This window comes from Hylobates moloch, unplaced genomic scaffold (genome assembly GCF_009828535.3).
Source record: "Hylobates moloch isolate HMO894 unplaced genomic scaffold, HMol_V3 SCAFFOLD_5, whole genome shotgun sequence".
NCBI classification, from domain to species: Eukaryota; Metazoa; Chordata; class Mammalia; order Primates; family Hylobatidae; genus Hylobates; species Hylobates moloch.
Genome location: NW_026652280.1, coordinates 58,499,292 through 58,519,802, shown reverse-complemented (window position 1 = coordinate 58,519,802; position 20,511 = coordinate 58,499,292). Strand labels below are relative to the sequence as shown.

At 41.5% G+C, this 20,511-nt stretch overlaps 1 pseudogene; it reads right to left on the bottom strand.

Annotated features, from left to right (window-relative positions):
• Nucleotides 1-470: 470 nt before the first annotated feature.
• Nucleotides 471-20,511, bottom strand: part of LOC131383563 (nuclease EXOG, mitochondrial-like) — a 47,440-nt pseudogene continuing 27,399 nt past the window's right edge.

The following is a 20,511-nucleotide window of genomic DNA, read 5'->3' as shown; positions in this document are numbered from 1 at the left end:
AAAAGCCATTACCTTAGACGACAAAGCTACCCTCTTAATTTTATGTGGTTCTCTCTACATATTGAAAGAATAAAATCACACTTTTGATCATTAGGGGATAGCAAATTTTGCCCTTTTTAATGTTCTGGTGGAAGGCAGTTTGAACTGAAGAAGTCAGATGGGGAGAATAATCCACTTCTCTCAGTAGTGTTTTGTTTTGTTTTGTTTTGTTTTAGAGACAGGGTCTCACTCTGTTGCCCAGGCTGGAGTGCAGTGGCATGATCACGGCTCACTGCAACCTCTTCTTGGGTTCAAGTGATCCTCCCACTTCAGCCTGTCAAGTAGCTGGGACTAGAGGCATGCACCACCGTGCTCAGCTAATACTTAAGTATTTTTTGTAGAGATGGGGACTTGCTATGTTGCCCTCCCAAAGTGCTGGAATTATAGGTGTGAGCCACCATGCCCGGACCCTTTTTAGTTTTGGAATAGTCTTATAAAGGTCTCTTAGTAAAGAAGTTAAAACTGCTAACAGATGCAGGTGAAATATAGGCTAGAAACAATAGAACAGGAAAGAAGTACACAAGCAGCAAATATGTAAGCAAAGGAACCAGATGCTTCTCTCCTTGACTGTGTACAAGGAAAATCATAGTACGTGCTTAAGAATTGGCAAGCTGAGTACCAAACTGCCTCTGTTAGCAGCTATGTGTGTGAGAACTCTACAAAATTGCCTGGATCCACAAGGACATCAGCGACCAAAATGCATTTACACCACCCTATTTCTGAGTGGTGGCTATCTGTTACTCTGGTTCCAAAACTCTGACCTTCAATTACTTTAGATTTCTGATCCCATCCCAAGAAATGGCTCCCAAGGCTCCCTCAGCCCTTTACTACCTCCTTGATTTGAGACCAAACCTAATACTTGATCGCTTGTGCTTGGAAACATCCTAGCACACACTTTTGGACTTCTACCCTGTACCGACAGTGCACGAACAATGTACTTCAATCTGTTCATTTTCTCTCTGGTCTCCTTCAGTCATCTTTAATATAATTCTGGCAATATCATTTTAAACTCAGCTGTATAATTATGAAGAGTTTTTTTAAAGGCAATGAATATTTGTCGGGTGGATGAGTGGGTGGATGGATGGATGGATGGATGGATGGATGGATGGATGGATGGATGGATGGATGGATGGATAGATGGATGGATGGATGGATAGATGAAGGCAATGGAAGTCTCAGTTCTACTTTTCAGCCTGGCTGAGGGGAAGTCCTGAAGCCAATATCGTGGCTCTTCGTTTAAAGACCACCAGAATGCCATTGCACTGCCATCTAGTGGTAGCATAGCCACATATAGGAAAAGAAATTGCAGAAAAACAAGCCTGAATGCAAAATGAGTGAATGTCACAGCTGTTTCTCAGATTCTGGCTGCTTATAATTGTCTCTCCTCAGTTGACTATCTTTGACAGTAATACCATTTCACCTTGATTGTTTAACACATGTACAAAGAACACCCGCAGGATTATATAAATAGATTTCACTAGCTCAGACACCATATGGTGGGATAGGTACTCACCGGTACAATGATGCCGAAGGTCTTTGTGCCTTTTGAGACAGTCAATGGGCCCATGGTTTTCTAAAGTGTGATAACCAGCTGTTTTCAAAGGGAAGCATGATAACAAGGTTATTATTTCCACACTTCAGTTTTAATTTGATGACTTCTTTTAGAGAACATACTTTGTTTCTAGACAAATGGTAGTCTTTTCCTTTATACAATCTTTTCCTGGATAAATGATAAATTGGTAGAAACTCTTTATCTCAGAATGAAGTTATGTAAAAGCAAAATAAAATAGCTGCAAATTTTAGGCAACCAGGAGTATAAAATGAGGACTTCATGTAATAATAAAACTGTATTATTAAGAATAAACTGTATAATTAAGTTATCTTGGCTGAAGGGAGTTGAGATTGAGTCAGGCTGGCCTGAGAGATATGAAAACATCTCCCTGAAGGACTTTATATTTTTCTTTTTTCCCATTATCATCTTATCTTTATCTTAAAGCCTTGGCATTTCTGTTAGAACAAACACACCACGAAATTCTTTTTCTTGTAATACCACTTGGAAAGATAGCACTGGTATGTCAGATTCAGACAAATTTGTATGCCCCAAGACATTTTACCACCGATACTCAGGATAGGCCATGAAAGGACCCCATGTAAACCCAAATCTAGAGATCTGGCTCAGAAAAATAGCCACTATTTTCCCCAGAAATGCTAACTGCCTTTGGACCTTTGGCTCAAAGCACCACCTGCCCAGTGCTACCCAGGTAGAAAAGCAGGCACAGAGGCCAGCAAACCGTAAGCTGGTGACTGTGGGCAGACCCTTCTCAGCCTCCTTAATCTTAAGAACAAAAAGCTCATCTGGAAAGCAAGGAACATCGATTTGGCACCATCTGGTCACTGAAAGAACTGCATCCCTCAGGCAAGCAGGGGCTCTGATCAACCCTAAAAAGTACTGTCCTCTAACTCCCAAGTACCTGTGGTGACCACCTCCTTCCAAAGAACGAAGGAAGGTTCAGTTCAGAGGACGTTAAGGTTCCTTTGGCTCACACAGCAGAGAGGAAATCGACCCTTTTTACCAAGCAGGCCTGGGACCCAGAGATACTCATGGAAATCGGTATGTATTTCTGAGTCAAAAACTTCCATCCATGTGAGGGAAGATTTGAGTCAACCTCAGCTATCTTTCTTCTTTAGAACAGTCTGCCTCATATTTTGTGGATGCCTACTTTGGAAAGGTGAAACTTGGGCAAGACACTAAGCTCTCTAAGCCTCAATTTTCTCACAGATACAATGGGGATAGCGATATTTACCTCAGAGGGTCATTGTGAGACAATACATGGCAAGCACTGAGTCTAGTGTATAGAACTAATATATATAGAATGCATTAAGTGAGCAGAAACTGTAGTTGTTGAGTGCTTCTACACAGACAGAAATGGAAGAATAGCAGGTTCACAAGAGGAGAAAGAAGAAACAAATACACAGTGCATGTCAACAGGATAACACATAGAGGATTTCTAAAAGCCACCTCCAAGACAAATTCAGGTCCCAGGAGGAAGAGACTGTACAACCCTGAATTCCGAGAAGGACGAACAGATACATCAAAGGCGATGCATGATTTGGAGGCATGAAACTAAGCAGTGCCTTCACAATACTACACATTCAGAGAAACACAAATGCAGTGTCATCTGTAGACACGGTCCTCCTGTTAACTTCATACAAGATCAGCCCTCCATCTGCAGGTGTCATAGCTTCCTCAACAATTAGTTCCCAAGTCAAATAAAATACCCAACCAAAAAATTGTAGATCTTTCATCATTTACGGAAATTTTTAATTGTAAATTTAGGATTCCACCATTTCTTTAAAGCAAAGTCACTAGTAGCTGAGGGTGGTGGCACACGTGGGTGGTACCAGCTACTCAGGAAGTGGAGGTGGGAGGATCACTTGAGCAGCCCAGAATGAGGCTGCAGTGAGCTATGATCGCACCACTCCGTTCTGGCCTGGGTGACAGACTGAGACCCCATGTCTTAAAAAAAAAAAGCAAAAAGCAAAGCCACTACAATATATTAGTGTAAGGAGGGCATACCTGCTTCCTTACAGATGATATCACACATATTCTTAACTTAATTTTTTTTTTAGATAGAACCTTGCCCTGTCACCCAGGTTGGAGTGTAGTGGCACAATCTCAGCTCACTGTAACCTCTGCCTCCTGGGTTCAAGTGATTCTCCTGCCTCAGCCTCCCCAGTAGCTCAGACTACAGGCACTCACCAGCATGCCTGGCTGATTTTTGTATTTTTAGTAAAAATGCGGTTTCATCGTGTTGGCCAGGCTGGTCTCGAGCTCCTGAGCTCAAGTGATCTGCCTGCCTCGGCCTCCCAAAGTGCTGGGATTACAGACATGAGCCACTGCGTCCTGCCAATATCACACGTGTTCTGAGATAAAAACCAGAATAGCTTTCTTGTCTGGGTTCCTGACTGCTCCTTAGCTTTGAGTTCTTCTAGTTTCTTCTCACAGAGACTCATGAAGTAATCATCTGGTTCAATCCCTGCATTCTTCAAATTTTCCAGGAATTTTTCCAGTCTGTTCACTGATCTGGCTTCCTCAATCTTTCTTGTGCTCAGGTACAGTGAACTCCTAGAAATCCAGGTGCTTACAAGTGTCCACAGAGCAGATATTTCTGACATCACTAGTTCTATCCAAACAAGGAAAAAACATCAGTTCTGACAACTTCTCTAGGTCCCAGAGGCTCACTTGGAATCCAGTTAACTAGAACTGGAAGCCAATGGCTCCACTGGGTATCACAAAGGCCCCTAGTGGCATTAGTTTCGTAGAAACTGGGCTTCTATAGGCCAGGATCACCTCATAAAGCTGTGAGGGGACTGCCACCTTGTCCTCACCGATCACCTGGTACCTCTTTTCTTTCCATCACTTCTAGTCTGAGGTAAGGTCAAAGGCCCAGATACTACCCAAATATCTTCAAACCTCTCTGTCAGTTCTCAACAGAACATTTCTATTCTGTTTCAACATCCAGAATTATTATGAAATCCCAAGGCACAATAGTAGAAAGGTAAAAGGTTTCAGCCTTACTTGAACATTTGTTATTTCCAGCTGGAGCAGTGTGTCCTCATGACTACCTGCTTCCAACATGGTCCTCGCTGAAGGCACTGAAGTTTGGAGGGATATTGGGACCAGGCTTAAATGTATAATGTTTTCTGTCTGCATCACCTTGTCTCTGTTCCAGTTAAAGGGAATCCAAATTGTCCCCAGAGCCTTTTCTGCAGATTCATCCAGTCCCTTCACTGCCACCACTGCCTCAGCACCCTGACTCCAGAGGAACTGCAGGGCTGTGAGCCCACCTCCCATGGTACCCACTATAGCCCTGACCATGCAGCCACTCAAAAAATACCAGGCACCTCTGAGGTGGGAAGTAGTACCCTTGGCAGTTATCTGACCCAAAGTACCACATATTTGCTTTATTTATTTATTTATTTTTGAGACAGAATCTCGCTCTGTCACCCAGGCTGGAGTGCAATGGCGCGATCTCGGCTCATTGCAACCTCTACCTCCCAGGTTCAAGCAATTCTCCTGCCTCAGCCTCCTGAGTAGCTGGGATTACAGGCGCCAGCCACCATCCCTGGATAATTTTTGTATTTTTAGTAGAGACAGGGTTTCACCATGTTAGCCAGGCTGGTTTCTAACTCCTGACCTCAGGTGATCTGCCCGCTTAGCCTCCCAAAGTGCTGGGATTACAGGTGTGAGTCACCATGCCCAGCCACATGTTTGCTTTAAATGGAATGTCTGGGGACTGTTAAACATGTGCCTAGGCATATTTCCACATTCGAATGGGTTCCAAGAGTCCTGTGGAAAGGAACTGAACTCTCTTCATGATTGGACACATTTGATGAGCAGGTACGGGAATGGGTGGAGGGAGGGACATGATCAGAACCAGATAAGGAAAGTGAAAGCCCTTAGGGGAATCTTCCTGAGTACAGAAGTCTGGAGAGTGGGCCGGAATGCATCAATCTGAGTGTTGGGAATGGTGATTCTGAGTAAAGAGTGAGGCTATTCTGGAACTACCTAGAGTAACTGTGGTAGAGATGAAAGAACTGAATAAACAGACCAAGAGACCCATTTGGAGTCCTCTTCTCTAAAAACCTGGGAGTGAGAAGTGGGTTATTGACAACACCTGTAATGTCAATAATTCTGAGCTCCCATTGCATCTTCCTCAATTATTGATGAGAATCCCTTGGGTGAACTCCAAGTATCCTATAGAATCCACTAGTTAGTGGGTCTTAAATAAGCTCTCTTTCCAGTCTCTTTCTAAACTTCAATAAAATCTCGATTTCAGAATATAATCATTAAAAATAAAATCAAATATTTGAAGAGGCCAGGAAACCAGAAGTGTAAAATAAGGAGTCTGTGTGACTTCAGGTGCTCTGATAAGGAAGTACTAGGCAAGTAGTATTAGAGATGCAAGAGGTAGATTGGGAGAAATGCCCAGGAGGGACAAGGGGAGCAGGTTGGGCAGGAAGGGCCTTCAGATTGTGGAGCTGATCTGACACCTGTGAAAGGCGAGGGGGGAAAGAAGAAAGCTTGACTAGAAAGGGACTCCTTTCTAGTCTAAGAAAGTTTCACCAGACCAGTGGGAAACCCTCAAGCCAAAGCCGTCCATTACAGGAGCACCCTGAACCAGCACTCACAACCATACCCAGTCCTTCAAAGGAAAGCAGCCTGGGGAGCACGGTATTGTTGCAACCTGGAAGGGGATTGGGGAGCAGCAGCTGAGGCTCCCTGCCAACTATCTTCCCTGCATTAGGAAATCCAAGTGGTGCATTTTCATCCCCGCTCCATAGAGTTCATCCAGTAATGTACTATAATCTGTAATAAGGATATCCCAGCCACATGGAGTGGAGGTTCAGCAGATCTCCGACATGCTAAGTGACATTTCCCTTTCTGGTGCCTCTCCAGAACTTTGGAGCAAGGAGAGTATTAAATGTAATCCAATCTGCTGCCTGCAGCTCTGTAGTCACTCTGCTTCCTGGCCCACTAACCTTGGCCCTGTTGATCTCTGCCTTCTGCAAAAATTACCTTTTCAGGTCGGACACAGCAGCTCACGCCTAGCACTTTGGGAGGCCGAGGCAGATGGATCACTTGAGGTCAGGAGTTCAAGACCAGCCTGACCAACATGGCGAAACCCCATCTCTACTAAAAATACAAAAAATTAGCCGGGTGTGGTGGTGCATTCCTGTAATCCCAGCCACTTTGGAGGCTGAAGCAGGAGAATCACTTGAACTCCAGAGGCAGAGGTTGCAGTGAGCTGAGATTGTGCCACTGCACTCCAGCCTGGGCAACAAGAGTGAAATTCCATCTTGAAAAAAAAAAAAATTACCTTTTCATCCCTTCAAGCCTGTTCTCAGTGCTGGCCACCTGCCATGGCCTAGCACCTCCTGGAAGTCCAGGATCAGCTGCCCAGGAAGCAGCTCCCCAACAAAGTATGAGCTGTGTCTGCCTCTGCTCACCTCTGGATTTCAGGAGCCTGATTGCCCTTTTAGGGGTAATTGCTGTCTCCTTATAACAGGTAACCACTGTTTTCAGTGTCTTAGTGTCCTTCCAGTATATAAATGGCATACAATTGATATTCACCTGTTTTCTTTCTTTTTCTAGACAAATAATAATGACAACTCATGCTGTTCTGCACCTTTTTTCATCTAACTACAAATCTTGGGAATCTTTCTACCATTTCATAAAGTGCCTTGTTTTTTATGGTTGAATAGTACTGTTTGTATAGATGTGCTATGATGCTTTATTCAAGCAGGCCCCTCTTGATGGACTCCTACAAATTAAAAGTTGTTACAAATCTGTGACTATCACAAACAATGCTATAATGAACTAACTTGTACTTTTCTTTTCTTTCTTTCTTTCTTTTTTTTTTTTTTTTTTGAGACAGTCTCACTCTGTTACTTAGGCTGGAATGCAGTTGCAGTGGTACAATCTTAGCTCACTGCAGCCTCTGCCTCCCAAGTTCAAGCAATTCTCCTGCCTCAGCCTCTCAAGTAGCTGGGATTATGGGCACATGCCATCATGCCCAGCTAATTTTTGTATTTTTAGTAGAGTTGGGGTTTCACCATGTTGGCCAGGCTGATCTTGAACTCCTGACCTCAGGTGATCCACCTGCCTTGTTCTCTCAAAGTGCCGGGATTGCAGGTGTGAGCCACTGTGCCGTCTTTTTTCTTTTCTTTTTTTCTTTTGAGACAAGGTCTCACTCTGTGGAGTACAGTGGCACAGTCATGGCTGACTGCAGCCTCAACCTCCCTAGCTCAAGTGATCCTCCCACCTCAATCTCCTAAGTAACTGGGGCCACAGGCGTGCACCATTTTGCCTGGCTAATAGAATATATATATATATATATTAGAGACTATGCTGCCCAGGCTGGTCCTGAACTCCTGGGCTCGAGCAATCCTCCAGCCTCAGCCTTCCAAAGTACTGGGATTACAGGGATGAGCCAGCATACCCAGACTGTATGTCATTTTCTTTTTTTTTTTTTTTTTTTTAAAGATAATCAAAGGCAGACATTAAAGTAATGAAAACAGATTTTATTCAGTAACTAATGACAGTAGTTGAAAGAGGTGAGCTACATTCCGATTTATCCAGAGGTAACTGAGCAATTTAATCAAAGAATAACGGAGAAGGGAAGGGGAATAAACGGGGGCTCAAATACAGTCAGGGAATTTAAAAATTACAAAAAGTGGGTAAGAAGTTGGGTCAACCTGTTGCAGTGGCTCACACCTGTAATCCCAGAACTTTGGGAAGCCAAGGCAGATGGATCACTTGAGCTCAGGAATTTGAGACCAGCCTGGCCAACATGGTGAAACTCCATCTACAAAAACTACAAAAATTAGCTGGGCCTGGTGGTGCACACCTGTAGTCCCAGTTACTTGGGAGGCTGAGGCAGGAGGATCACTCGAGCCAGATTATTTGAGGAGGTCGAGGCTGCAGTGAGCTGTGATCATGTCACTGCGCCTCAAATCTGGGCAATAGAGTGAAACTCCAGAAAAAAAAAAAAAGGTGGGTGAGTGTAAATGTGATTAGGCCAGCTATGTCTACTAGCTGGCTTTTTTTTCTTTTTTTTTTTTGAGACAGAGTATCTCTTTGTCACCCAGGCTGGAGTTTAGTGGCATGATCTTGGCTCACTGCAACCCCTGCCTCCCAGGTTTAAGCAATTCTCCTGCCTCAGCCTCCCAAGTAACTGGGACTACAGGCATACAACACCACACCTGGCTAATTTTTATATTTTTAGTAGACACGGGGTTTCATCATGTTGGCCAGGCTGGTCTCGAACTCCTGGCCTCAAGTAATCCTCTTATCTCAGTCTCCCAAAATGCTGGGATCACAGGCATGAGCCACCATGCCTGGCCTACTAGCTGGCAATTATTGAAGTTAGGGATCTCCTGCAGACTGAGGAAATGTATCCTTCCTGGTGGTTACATTTCAAAGGAATGGCTTTCAGGTTCCTGAGAATGACATGCCTGGTTTATATGAGATATGTATATATACCGTCAGTATCCATGGGGGATTGATTCCAGGACCCCCAAAGATACTAAAATTCCCAGATCACAAATCCTTGATATAAAATAGTGTAGTATTTGCATATAACTTACATGTATCCTCTCGTATACTTTAAATAATCTTTGATTACTTATAATATCTAATATAATAAAAGCTATATAAATAATTGTTATTCTGTATTGTTTAGGGAATGCTGACAAGAAAAAAGTCTGTACATGTTCAGTACAATGCAATTTTTTTCCAAGTATTTTTGATCTATAGTTGATTGAATCCAACAGACACAAATCAATGGCTCTATAACCCAAAGGGATGGAGAAAGGATTTACAAATGTAAGCTTCTTTCAACTAAATTCTCTAAGAAAGAAGGAGTCAGGGCCTATTGTCAGGTGTTGGCTAGAACAAACTGAGCTTGAGCTTTCACAGACAGGAACTCAAAGGGAGTGAGGTTGTCCCAGGGATGCAGCTTTAGGCAGCCAGAAGCCACGCTGGAGTTGGCCAGGTCTCTCAGAGCTCATGTTCTGCCAAGAGTTATTTTGTAGTTCTCAGAATGTAGCCACAAGATAAATATCATAAGTTCAGTCACTGGGTCAAATTGCCCTCCTTAGAGAGGACATCAATTTATGCTCCTACCCAGAATGTATAAAAATGCCTGTTTCTGCGGGGTGTGGTGGCTCACGCCTGAAATCCCAGCATTCTGGGAAGCCAAGGCAGGAGAATCACCTGAGATCAGGAGTTTAAGACCAGCCTGGCCAACATGGTGAAACCCCATCTCTACTAAAAATACAAAAATTAGCTGGGCATGGTGGCATACGCCTGTAATCCCAGCTACTTGGGAGGCTGAGTCAGGAGAATTGCTTGAACCTAGGAGGCGGGGGTTGCAGTAAGTGAAATCACATCACTGCACTCCAGCCTGGGCGACAGAGCGAGACTCCATCTCAAAAAAACAAACAAACAAACAAAACAAACAAACCAACAAAACAAACAAACAAACCAACAAAACCTGTTTCCTCACTTTTCCTCATTCCCAGCTAATGCCAAGTGTTTTCACTTTTTATCATGATTAATACAACAGATAAAACACATTTCATTGTAGTTTCAATTTCACTTATATTATTGTCATTGAGATCTTTTCGTATAATTAAGTTTATTTATATTTTCTTTTCTTTTTTTTTTTTTTGAGACAGAGTCTCGCTCTGTCGCCCAGGCTGGAGTGCAGTGGTGGCATGATCTCGGCTCACTGCAACCTCCACCTCCTGGGTTCTAAGGGATTCTCCTGACTCAGCCTTCTGAGCAGCTGGGATTACAGGCACGTGCCACCATGCCAGGCTAATTTTGTATTTTTAGTAGAGACAGGGTTTCACCAGGTTGGTCAGGCTGGTCTCGAACTCTTGACTTCAGGTAATCTGCCCACCTCGGCCTCCCAAAGTGTTGGGATTACGAGTGTGAACCACCATACCCCGCCCCACTGTAGCTTTAAACAAAGTCTTGAAATAAGGTAGTGTACATCTTCCAGCTTTGCTTTGATTTTTCAAGATTGTTTTGGCTCTTGTTGGCCTTTTGCATTTCCATTAAATTTTTAGAGTCAATGTGTCAATTTCCAAAAATAAGTTCTATTTGAATTTTGGTTGGAATTGCGTTGAATCTACAGATCGCTTTTGGAAGACTATTAATCTTAACAATATTGTGTCTTCTAATCCATGATTGTGATACAGCTCTCCATTCACTCATGTTTTATTTAATATCTCTTTCAATGTTTTATTTTTTTTAGTGTAGAGATCTTGCATAATTTTTATACATTTACATTTAAGTGATTTACATTTTTTATGTGATTGTAAATGGCATTTTAAATGTTAATTTTTAATTATTTACCAGTTAGCAGAAATATAATTGAATTTTGTGTCTTGACCTTGTACTTTTGACCTTGTACTAATTCACTTAATACACCTAGCGCTCTTTGGGCATTCGTTCTGATGTTTCTGTAGAAACAGTCATGTCACCTGTGGATAAAGACAACTTTACTTCTTTTCTATTCTTTAATTTCATTGTGTTCAAGGAACATACTCAGTAAAATTTCAATATTTTGGAAATTTTGTGAGATGTGTTTTGTGTCTTAACACATGATTCATGTTGATGAATGTTCCAGATACACTTTAAAGATGTTTTTCCATTTTTTTCTGGCATCCACTGTTTCTCAGGAAAAAATTATCCATCACTTATGTCACTGTTTTTCTTTATATAATGTCATTCTCCAGCTGCTTTCAATATAATCTCTTTACTTCAGTTTTTGGTAGTTGCGCTATGATGTGTCCAGTTATGATTTTCTTGTACTTATCTTGCTGGCATTTGTTGAGCTTCTTGATATGTAAGTAGATTATTTTCACCAAATTTGGGGAAATTTCAATTATTTTTTTCTTCAGCTCTTTTTTTTGTTCCATTCTCTTTCCCTTCTCATTCTGGGACTGAAATTATACTTATGTTAGACAATGATATGGTCAGGCTTTGTGTCCCCACCCAAATCTCATTCTGAATTATAATCCCCATAATCCCCACATGTCAAGGGAGAGACCAGGTAGAGGTAATTGGATCATGGGGGCAGTTTGCTCCATGCTGTTCTTCTCATACTGAGTTCTCACAAGTCTGATGGTTTTATAAGTGTTTGGCAGTTCATCCTACATCATTCTCTCTCCTGCTGCCTTGTGAAGAAGGTCCCTGCCTCCCCTTCACCTTCCACCATGATTGGGAGTTTCCTGAGGCCCCCCTAGCCATGAAGAACTGTGAGTCAATTACACCTCTTTCCTTTATACACTACCCAGTTTCGGGAAGTTCTGTAGAGCAGTGTGAAAATAGACTAATACAGATCATTTAAAATATCCCACACATCACTGAGGCTGTGCTCATTGTTGTTCATCTTTCCTTCCCTTCATTTTCTTTTTTTTTTTTTGAGACGGAGTCTCGCTCTGTCGCCCAGGCTGGAGTGCAGTGGCGCAATCTCGGCTCACTGCAAGCTCCGCCTCCCGGATTCACGCCATTCCCCTGCCTCAGCCTCTCCTAGTAGCTGGGACTACAGGCGCCCGCCACCACGCCCGGCTAATTTTTTGTATTTTCAGTAGAGACGGGGTTTCATCGTGGTCTCGATCTCCTGACCTCGTGATCCGCCCGCCTCGGCCTCCCAAAGTGCTGGGATTACAAGCGTGAGCCACCGCGCCCGGCCTTTCCCTTCATTTTCAAAATGCATAATTTCTAATGGTCCTTCTCCAAGTTCATGGACTATAGTGGTCATGAGAATGACCAAGCCTGTAGCTACCAGAAGCATAATTGACTGAGGGTCCGAGCTGCCACACTCTGAAATTCATCACTATGTTTGTGCTGAGGACACACTTCCCACAGGCTGCACCCACTCGAACACTGAGTATGGCAAATGTTTAAGGACCCTTCTAATGGCTGACTTTGGCTCAAGTACTCCCCAGTGGCCTTGCTGAATTTTCCCTGGATTTCAAGACAGCCTAGGAAGCTTCCGCCTAACCTTCCTTCCCTCTCCCCTTCACTCCAGGACAGACTTGGAGGTTCTCACAGCCTTCCCAGTTCCCTTCCCCCACATTTTCTATAACAATAATTTCCCTGAATAAAAGCCTTTCATGTTTAATCCAGTCTTAGTGTTTGCTCTGAAGGGACACCTGAATAAAATAAGTTAAATCATGGGTGGATTGACAAAACACGCAGTGAGGTGAGGCTCTGGGGTTGACTCACCCACTACCTGGCAGGCACACAGGATGCTATTCTATTGGCAAGTGGAGCAAAGAGAGCCCCTGGAAAAAGACAGCAACTCTATTGTGGAATATTTCACTGGTGGTGAACTGAGAAACTGTATCAGTGGAGAGCAGTATTGTAAAAAGTAAGTTAAGAGACTTTTGAGGCCAGGCACAGTGAGTCACGCCTGTAATCCCAGCACTTTAGGAGGCCAAGGCAGGTGGATCGCTTAAGGCCATGAGTTCAAGACCAGGTTGGCCAATATGGTGAAACCCCATCACTACTAAAAATACAAAAATTAGCCGGGCATGGTGGCGCACACCTGCAATCCCAGCTACTCGGGAGGCTGAGGCAGAAGAATCACTTGAACCTGAAAAGTGGAGTTTTCAGTGAGCTGAGATAGGGCCACTTCACTCCAGCTTGGGCGACAGAGTGAGTGAGACTCCATCTCAAACAGACAAAAAAACAGAGACTTTTGAAAAATATGGGGAAACAATACCTACAAAGTCAGTGGAGTTGGCTGGTTATTGCTAAATTGCATTGATGTTCTGCAGAAGGATAATGAGGGATTGAAGACTATTAGCAAAAATTTAGGGACAAACCACAGATCTTCAGTGAGAGCTTACAAAGAAGCCCTTATTTCTACAGGGGAATGGTAGGTCTAGCTGAGTGGCAGGCTAAAGACCTAATTGTTAGAGTTGTAGAGCTCCGAAGACATTTGAATGCTCAACCAATGCAGGATTGTTATGTGAAGGACAGAGGACTGGTGGACAAATCTGTGATCCAGTCAGATGGAATGAAGAGGAGGGATAGGATGAGTTCCAACTGTGGCCCCCGAGAGCAACTATGGTAACAGCGGCTATTGTTTATCACACTAACTTCTCTCTTCTGAGTTTCCTCTCAGGAAGAAAGGCCGGCAGGAGCTATAAAGGAGTTGCTCCTCACACTTATGTAGAAACACAACTTTGTGGAACAGAAGTGGTCAATGGCAGCAGCCACAAGAATATACCTCTCAGATCTCCAGTTTCAGGGACTATAATTGCTCACAGGCCATAGCTACTGTGCTCTGAAATCTATTGCTGCATTTGCATCTGGAGTATGCTTGACATGAATGACGGTGGCAGGGAGCTAAGGGAAGCCTGCTCCTGGGAGACACTGGAGTCCTCTGCTGGCTGGCTTTGACTCAAGGACTCTCTGTTGTCTTTCCAAACCTCTCTTCTTCACTTGGGGTCAGACTTGCATTACAATTTGATGGTTGTCCCAATCTTCTCCAGCTCTCTCTCCATTTTCTCTCACAAGTGTTTCCACTAATAAAATCCTTGCAGTTTTGATATGAAAAAATGCTCAACATCACTAATTATCAGGGAAAGGCAAATTAAAACCACAATGAGACACCACCTTCTCCTGCAAGAATGGCCATAATTAAAAATAAAAAAATAATAAATGTTGGCATGGATGTGGTGAAAAGGGAACACTTTTACACTGCTGGTGGGAATATAAACTAGCACAACCATCATGGAAAACAGTATGGAGATTCCTTAAAGAACTAAAAGTAGATCTACCATTTGATCCAGGCCGGGCGCGGTGGCTCACACCTGTAATCCCAGCACTTTGGAAGGCTGAGGCAGGTAAATCACTTGAGATCAGGAGTCCGAGACCAGCCTGGCCAACATGGCGAAACCCCGTCTCTACTAAAAATACAAAAATTAGCCAGGTGTGGTTGTGGGCGCCTGTAGTTTCAGCTACCTGAGAGGCTGAGGTAGGAGAATTGCTGGAAACCAGAGGGCAGAGGTTGCAGTGAGCCGAGATCATGCCACTGCACTTCAGCCTGGATGACAGAGTGAGACTCTGTCACAAAAAAAAAAAAAAAAAAAAAAAAAGAATTACCATTTGATCCAGCAATCCCACTACTGGGTACATACCCAGAGGAAAAGAAGTCATTATATGAAAAAGACACTTGCAGATGCATGTTTATAGCAGCACAATTTGCAATTGCAAAAATATGGAACCAGCCTAAGTGTCCATCAACCAACAAGTGGATAAAATGTGGTATATATACACTGTGAAGTACTACTCAGCCATAAAAAGGAATAAAATAATGACATTTGCAGCAACCTGGATGGAGTTGGAGACCGTTATTTGGAGACCATTATTCTAAGTGAAGTAACTCAGGAATGGAAAAACAAATATTGTATGTTCTCACTTATAAATAGGAGCTAAACTATGATGACACGAATAAGAATTATATAATGGACTTTGGAGGCTTGGTAGGAAGGGAGGGAGGGGGTGAGGGATAAAAGACTGTACATTGGTACAGTGTATTTGCTTGGGTGACAGGTGCACCAAAATCTCAGAAATTACCACTATAGAACTTATCCATGTAACAAGAAAACCACCTGTTCCCCCAAAACTATTGCAATAAAAAGAAATCCTTGCATGTTTGATTCCTTCTTGGTGTTTACTTCTCAGAAAACTCAGATTAACACACTGACCCTTTCTTCTGCTATCCCCAATCACTATTAAGCCCAGCCAGTAAACGTTTTTATTTCAGAAATTGTACTTTTCAGTACAATTGAATATGTGTTTGGCTCTTTTTTTATAGTTTCCATTTCTCTGTTGACATTTCCTATATATTATTCAATAATTATTGTGGTACTTTTCATCAGTACTCTAGGGGAGGAAAAACAGCCCAATTTCTTATCTAGACAAGCAAACTTTTTATCTAAAATACAACTGGAAAAGAGCAAAGATGTCAAATGTCCTTGACTTTAAGAACTTCCAGATTTAAATTTGTTCTTTAATTCTAAGGAAATGCTATTAAATATAATAGTCACATCTCATCTTAATTAACTAGGAATTTGTGGCACAATGTTTTAGAAAGGATACCATCTTTTCTGGGATAAAAAATTGTCAAGTTATTGTACTAAAATTATATAAGATGTCAGTTAACATTGGGGAAGCTGGATGAAGGATATGAGCACTCTCTGAACTATTTTGCAACTTTAGCTCCTATCCTTTGCTGAAAGGGTCCTGATTAATATAGTTCATAAATAGAAAATGTATTAATTGAATATTTGTATAGATAGACCTCAACAGGGAACTTCTGAAACACTGATCCTCATCAGTGAATTATAATTTGAGATTAAAGAAATTATCTCCTTTCTTTCTAATATATTCGGAACATATCCAAATTCAAATCATTCTTTTAAACTAAGCATTAGTAATGTCTTTTCTATCCATGCTCTTATTTTATACTATATATATTTCCTGGGTGATCTTGTTCACATTGTTTCAGCAACCACCTTTGTGCTGATGAAAGTAAATTTATATCTTCCACTTAACCCTCTCCTCAAAGCTTCAAGAACCTGATATTCAATTGCCTGTTAGCATCAACACATCACCATTTCTCATGCAGCTCAAGGTTAACTTGTTAACATGAAATTAGTCATCTTTCCCACTAACTTTACTCTTTTAAATAGAATTTTAAAATGTTAATTGATAAAAATACAATCAATCTGAACTCTAAAAGATGACATCCAGCCATCAAACCTAATTATTTATTTTTCTTCCAATTATTTGAGCCATCCTTTTTTCCTGCTTACTACTACCATCATCTACTATAATTACATCATAATTTCAGTCTCAATTCCCACCCCAATACATCCCCCACATGCTGCCAGGGTTGTATCTGAATTGCAAGGCTGTTTCTCTGTTTTCTATCTTTATCTTTTTTTTTAGAGACAGGGTCTTGCTCTGTCACCCAAGCTGAAGTGCAGTGACATGACCATAGTTTACTGCAGCCTCAAGCTTCTGGGCTCAAGCCATCCTCCTGCCTCAGCCTCCCGAGTAGCTAGTACTACAGGGGTGGGCCACCATGAAAGGCTGTCTCCTGAGTGGCTTCCCATTGCATAGAAAATACAAACTCTCTTTGATCTCAGCTTTGCTCCCGTTTCTAGCCTTCCTTCCAGGCACTCACTTTACCCTGCTTTATCTCAAGCAGTTAAACTTGCCCACAATATCATGTTGTTCTTTGATTTCCCACCTTGACTCATGTCTTAGACATCAGTGCTCTTCCTGCCCTTGTCACCTGTGACTGTTCCTCCTTTATCAGCTCAGGAGGTAGCTACTTCATGATGCAACTCCTTGATTTCTAAATTCAGATCTGGTGCCCCTCTCTGAGCTCTCAGGAATCATGTCCCTATTTTCAATTGCTGTGGCTATCACAGTGGTCTTTTTCCTTTGTCTCCCTCTCATTTGTTTGTCTGCTGTAATTGAGAAAATAGTAGTCCAAGTTACAGATACTCCTAATGAACACTAGATGGCACTCTTATCTTTTGTTTGAGAAATGAGTTGCTATTAATTCTGCCTCTAAACTCAGCTTTTAAAATTGTCGTTTTCCTGGTTAAATCTCAGAGTTAAAAATAAAAGCATTTCTGTCCTGAAGTTGTTTGTTTGTTGTTTGTTTTAATGAAACCAAGTCTTTATATGTATGCAGGTTCAACAAGGAATGACTCAATCCCAAAACAAAAACTACTCCATTAAATAAATTGGCTTAGCCCTGCCATCCCAGTTAGTACTGCTATTGAAACAAATATATTGATTTTCAAAAGCATGTAATTCATTGTGTTTTGGGGGGTAAAATAATGGCACTTGGAGAGAGGGCTGAAAAATTTGTCTTTTAAAGGTTTTCCTAATCTTCATAAAAGATAAACTAACCCTTTGCAATACAAATGAGTAGTAAATATTTTATGATCTATTATGATTATCTGTAGAGCTATCAAAGTGTTAAATAGTTTAAAAGAGGTCTGAAGATTACACCAAAACAATACTATATCAAGGAAAAAAATTTAGAACATGTTTTCAAAAGCAAAGTCTTGATAGTGCTTTATTTTAATTTTTAAAAATGTTTCTTATACACAGAAGACTCATACCATGTTACCTTTTATCTTCCTTCTCAAATCTAACACTCTCCCAGTTTACCAGCTCTGTAAATGGCTCCACTCCCATTCAATTATTCTAGCCTCAAACTTTGTGGTATTCCTAATTTTTCCCTTCCCTTCATAATCTATAACCAAATCATTAGCAAATAAATCTACTGGTTCTTCCTTCAAAATATATCTCTAGGTCGGGCGCAGTGGCTCACGCTTGTAATCCCAGCACTTTGGGAGGCAGAGGCAGGCAGATCACGAGGTCAGAAGTTCGAGACCAGCCTGGCCAACATGGTGAAACCCCATCTCTAATAAAAATACAAAAATTAGCTGAGCGTGGTGGTGGGTGCCTGTAATCTCAGCTACTCGGGAAGCTGAGGCAGGAAAATTGCTTGAACCCAGGAGGCGGAAGTTGCGGTGAGTCAAGATCACGCCACAGCACTCCAGCCTGGGCGACAGAGCGAGACTCTGTCTCAAAAAAAAAAAAAAAAAAAAAAAATTATATATATATAATCTGTCCACTACTCTTATCTCCACTGGCACCACCCTGGTCCAAGCCACTGCCTCTCTCCTACCACACGAATTTTCTTAATGGTCTCTTTGCCCAAGCTGCCCAAGCCACTATAAGCCCTCAGCTCTGGGAAAGAGGCCAATTCCGTTCTAAATCTATTTTACATAGAACCCTTAAGGAACAACCTCAGGTAAAAACGCAAATTTGAACTAATCTAAGAAAGTTCAGGCCGGGCGCGGTGGCTCACGCTTGTAATCCCAGCACTTTGGGAGGCCGAGGTGGGCGGATCACGAGGTCAGGAGATCGAGACCACGGTGAAACCCCGTCTCTACTAAAAATACAAAAAAAATTAGCCAGGCATGGTGGCGGGCGCCTGTAGTCCCAGCTACTCGGAGAGGCTGAGGCAGGAGAATGGCGTGAACCCGGGAGGCGGAGCTTGCAGTGAGCCAAGATTGCGCCACTGCACTCCAGCCTGGGGGACAGAGCGAGACTCCGTCTCAAAAAAAAAAAAAAAAAAAAGAAAAAAAAGAAAGTTCACATAGTAAAAAGAACCATGAAACAGTTTAAGCAACGAATTGTAGGAACATTGTCTAGCCATCACAATCCTATGCTTCCAGAAAAGAGGATTCGATATTGCTTTCTATTACAGCAGATATTACCAACAATGTTCTTTTTCTATTGGATTCTAAATAATCAGAACTGCCCAAAAGGAGTTATTTATATTAGTGAAAGAACAGTGAATCTTGAAAGTATTTCTCCTGTGGCAATAATGCTTTTTGTTATATAGTAAATGCAGCTTCCTCAAATAATTGAAAATTTCATCTTGTTATTAAACAGTCTAGCCTCTTTGCAATTCATTTTATTGGAGAACATTTATTGGACAAGCCTACCCTTCCCGGGTGATTTACACGGATTAAGTTAGAAATGGAGCAACATCTTATTCCTTTCATTAAAGAGGGGTAATTTCTCCCATAAAATTTATTGGTATGGTATAGGGAAGGTCAATCTATTAAATTTTCTTGGAAATTTGTTTTTAGCTCCATTCAGCAGATCAATCTCCAGCCAGCCTGAGCCTAGACAATATGTTTCTTTTGTCATCTGATCTGACAGAGAAACAGAGAATCACATTTTAAGGGATTGGAATGAAATGTTCCTATCATCTGCTGCTTTTTTTTTTTTTTTTTGTCTCTCAGAGTCTTCTGAATCCAGTTATTTTTCACCATATATTTTGATTCAATTTACTCCTCCATCCTCAGTTTATCACAGGGAAGGAACATTATAAACACATATAACTATCTGAAAATACTATTTAGGCACCCCTTTTAAGGCACAGAAGTTATTGCTTCTAAATTCAAGTTAATTTGTTTTCTAATATAGTTTGTGTAAAACTATTAAAAATTTTTTCATTTCTTATTCCAAAAATATTTTTTCCAAGATTGAACAGAAGAGATAGGGAACAACTGTCCAGATTATGGTAGCCAACATTATAAATAGGAGTCATGCCTTAGATATTGCTTCTTAATATATTTTTAATAACATTGGTTACCATTTATTGAATATATTCTATGTGTCAGTGGCTGAGCTGAGCACTTTCTGTGCTTTCTCATTTAACTTATTTAGTCTTCACATCAACCCTATCAAGTAGGTGTTGCTCTCTTCTTTTACAGCTGAGGAAACTGAGGTCAGTGATGTTGAGAAACTACCCAAACCCACACAACCAGTATGTGACACTGCAGGGCTCAAGCTCCAGTTCTTTCTGGACTCAACCTATGTTTGTTTATTTGTTTTTAACCAAACTACAATTCCTTTGATGCTTGCTCTTCCCTGCAAATGTTCTCAAGTGGATACTCACAAGAATAACTTACAAGATTCAAGTGTTTGGGAGATTTTGAATCCTTGGTATCTTCTATCATGTTCAATGAACTAGTCTAAAATGCACTCAAACATGGAGACTCATCTGAGCCAAGTGGACAATTGTAGAAAGCACTTGCTGGATTGTCTTTAAAATTGCATCCTCAGACTTATAAAACATTTCTCAAAATTAACCGGAGAAATTAGTTACCGCTTTTAGTAATAATAAAAAAAAAAGTCCAAACTACCATCTGTATGTAGTATATGTAAAAGTCCATACAATTATATATAGAGATTATCTATATCTATTATCTATGTTTTGTGGCCATGATGGTTGTTATAAAAGCCACAATCTTGCATGGCATTTGATTTTGTTG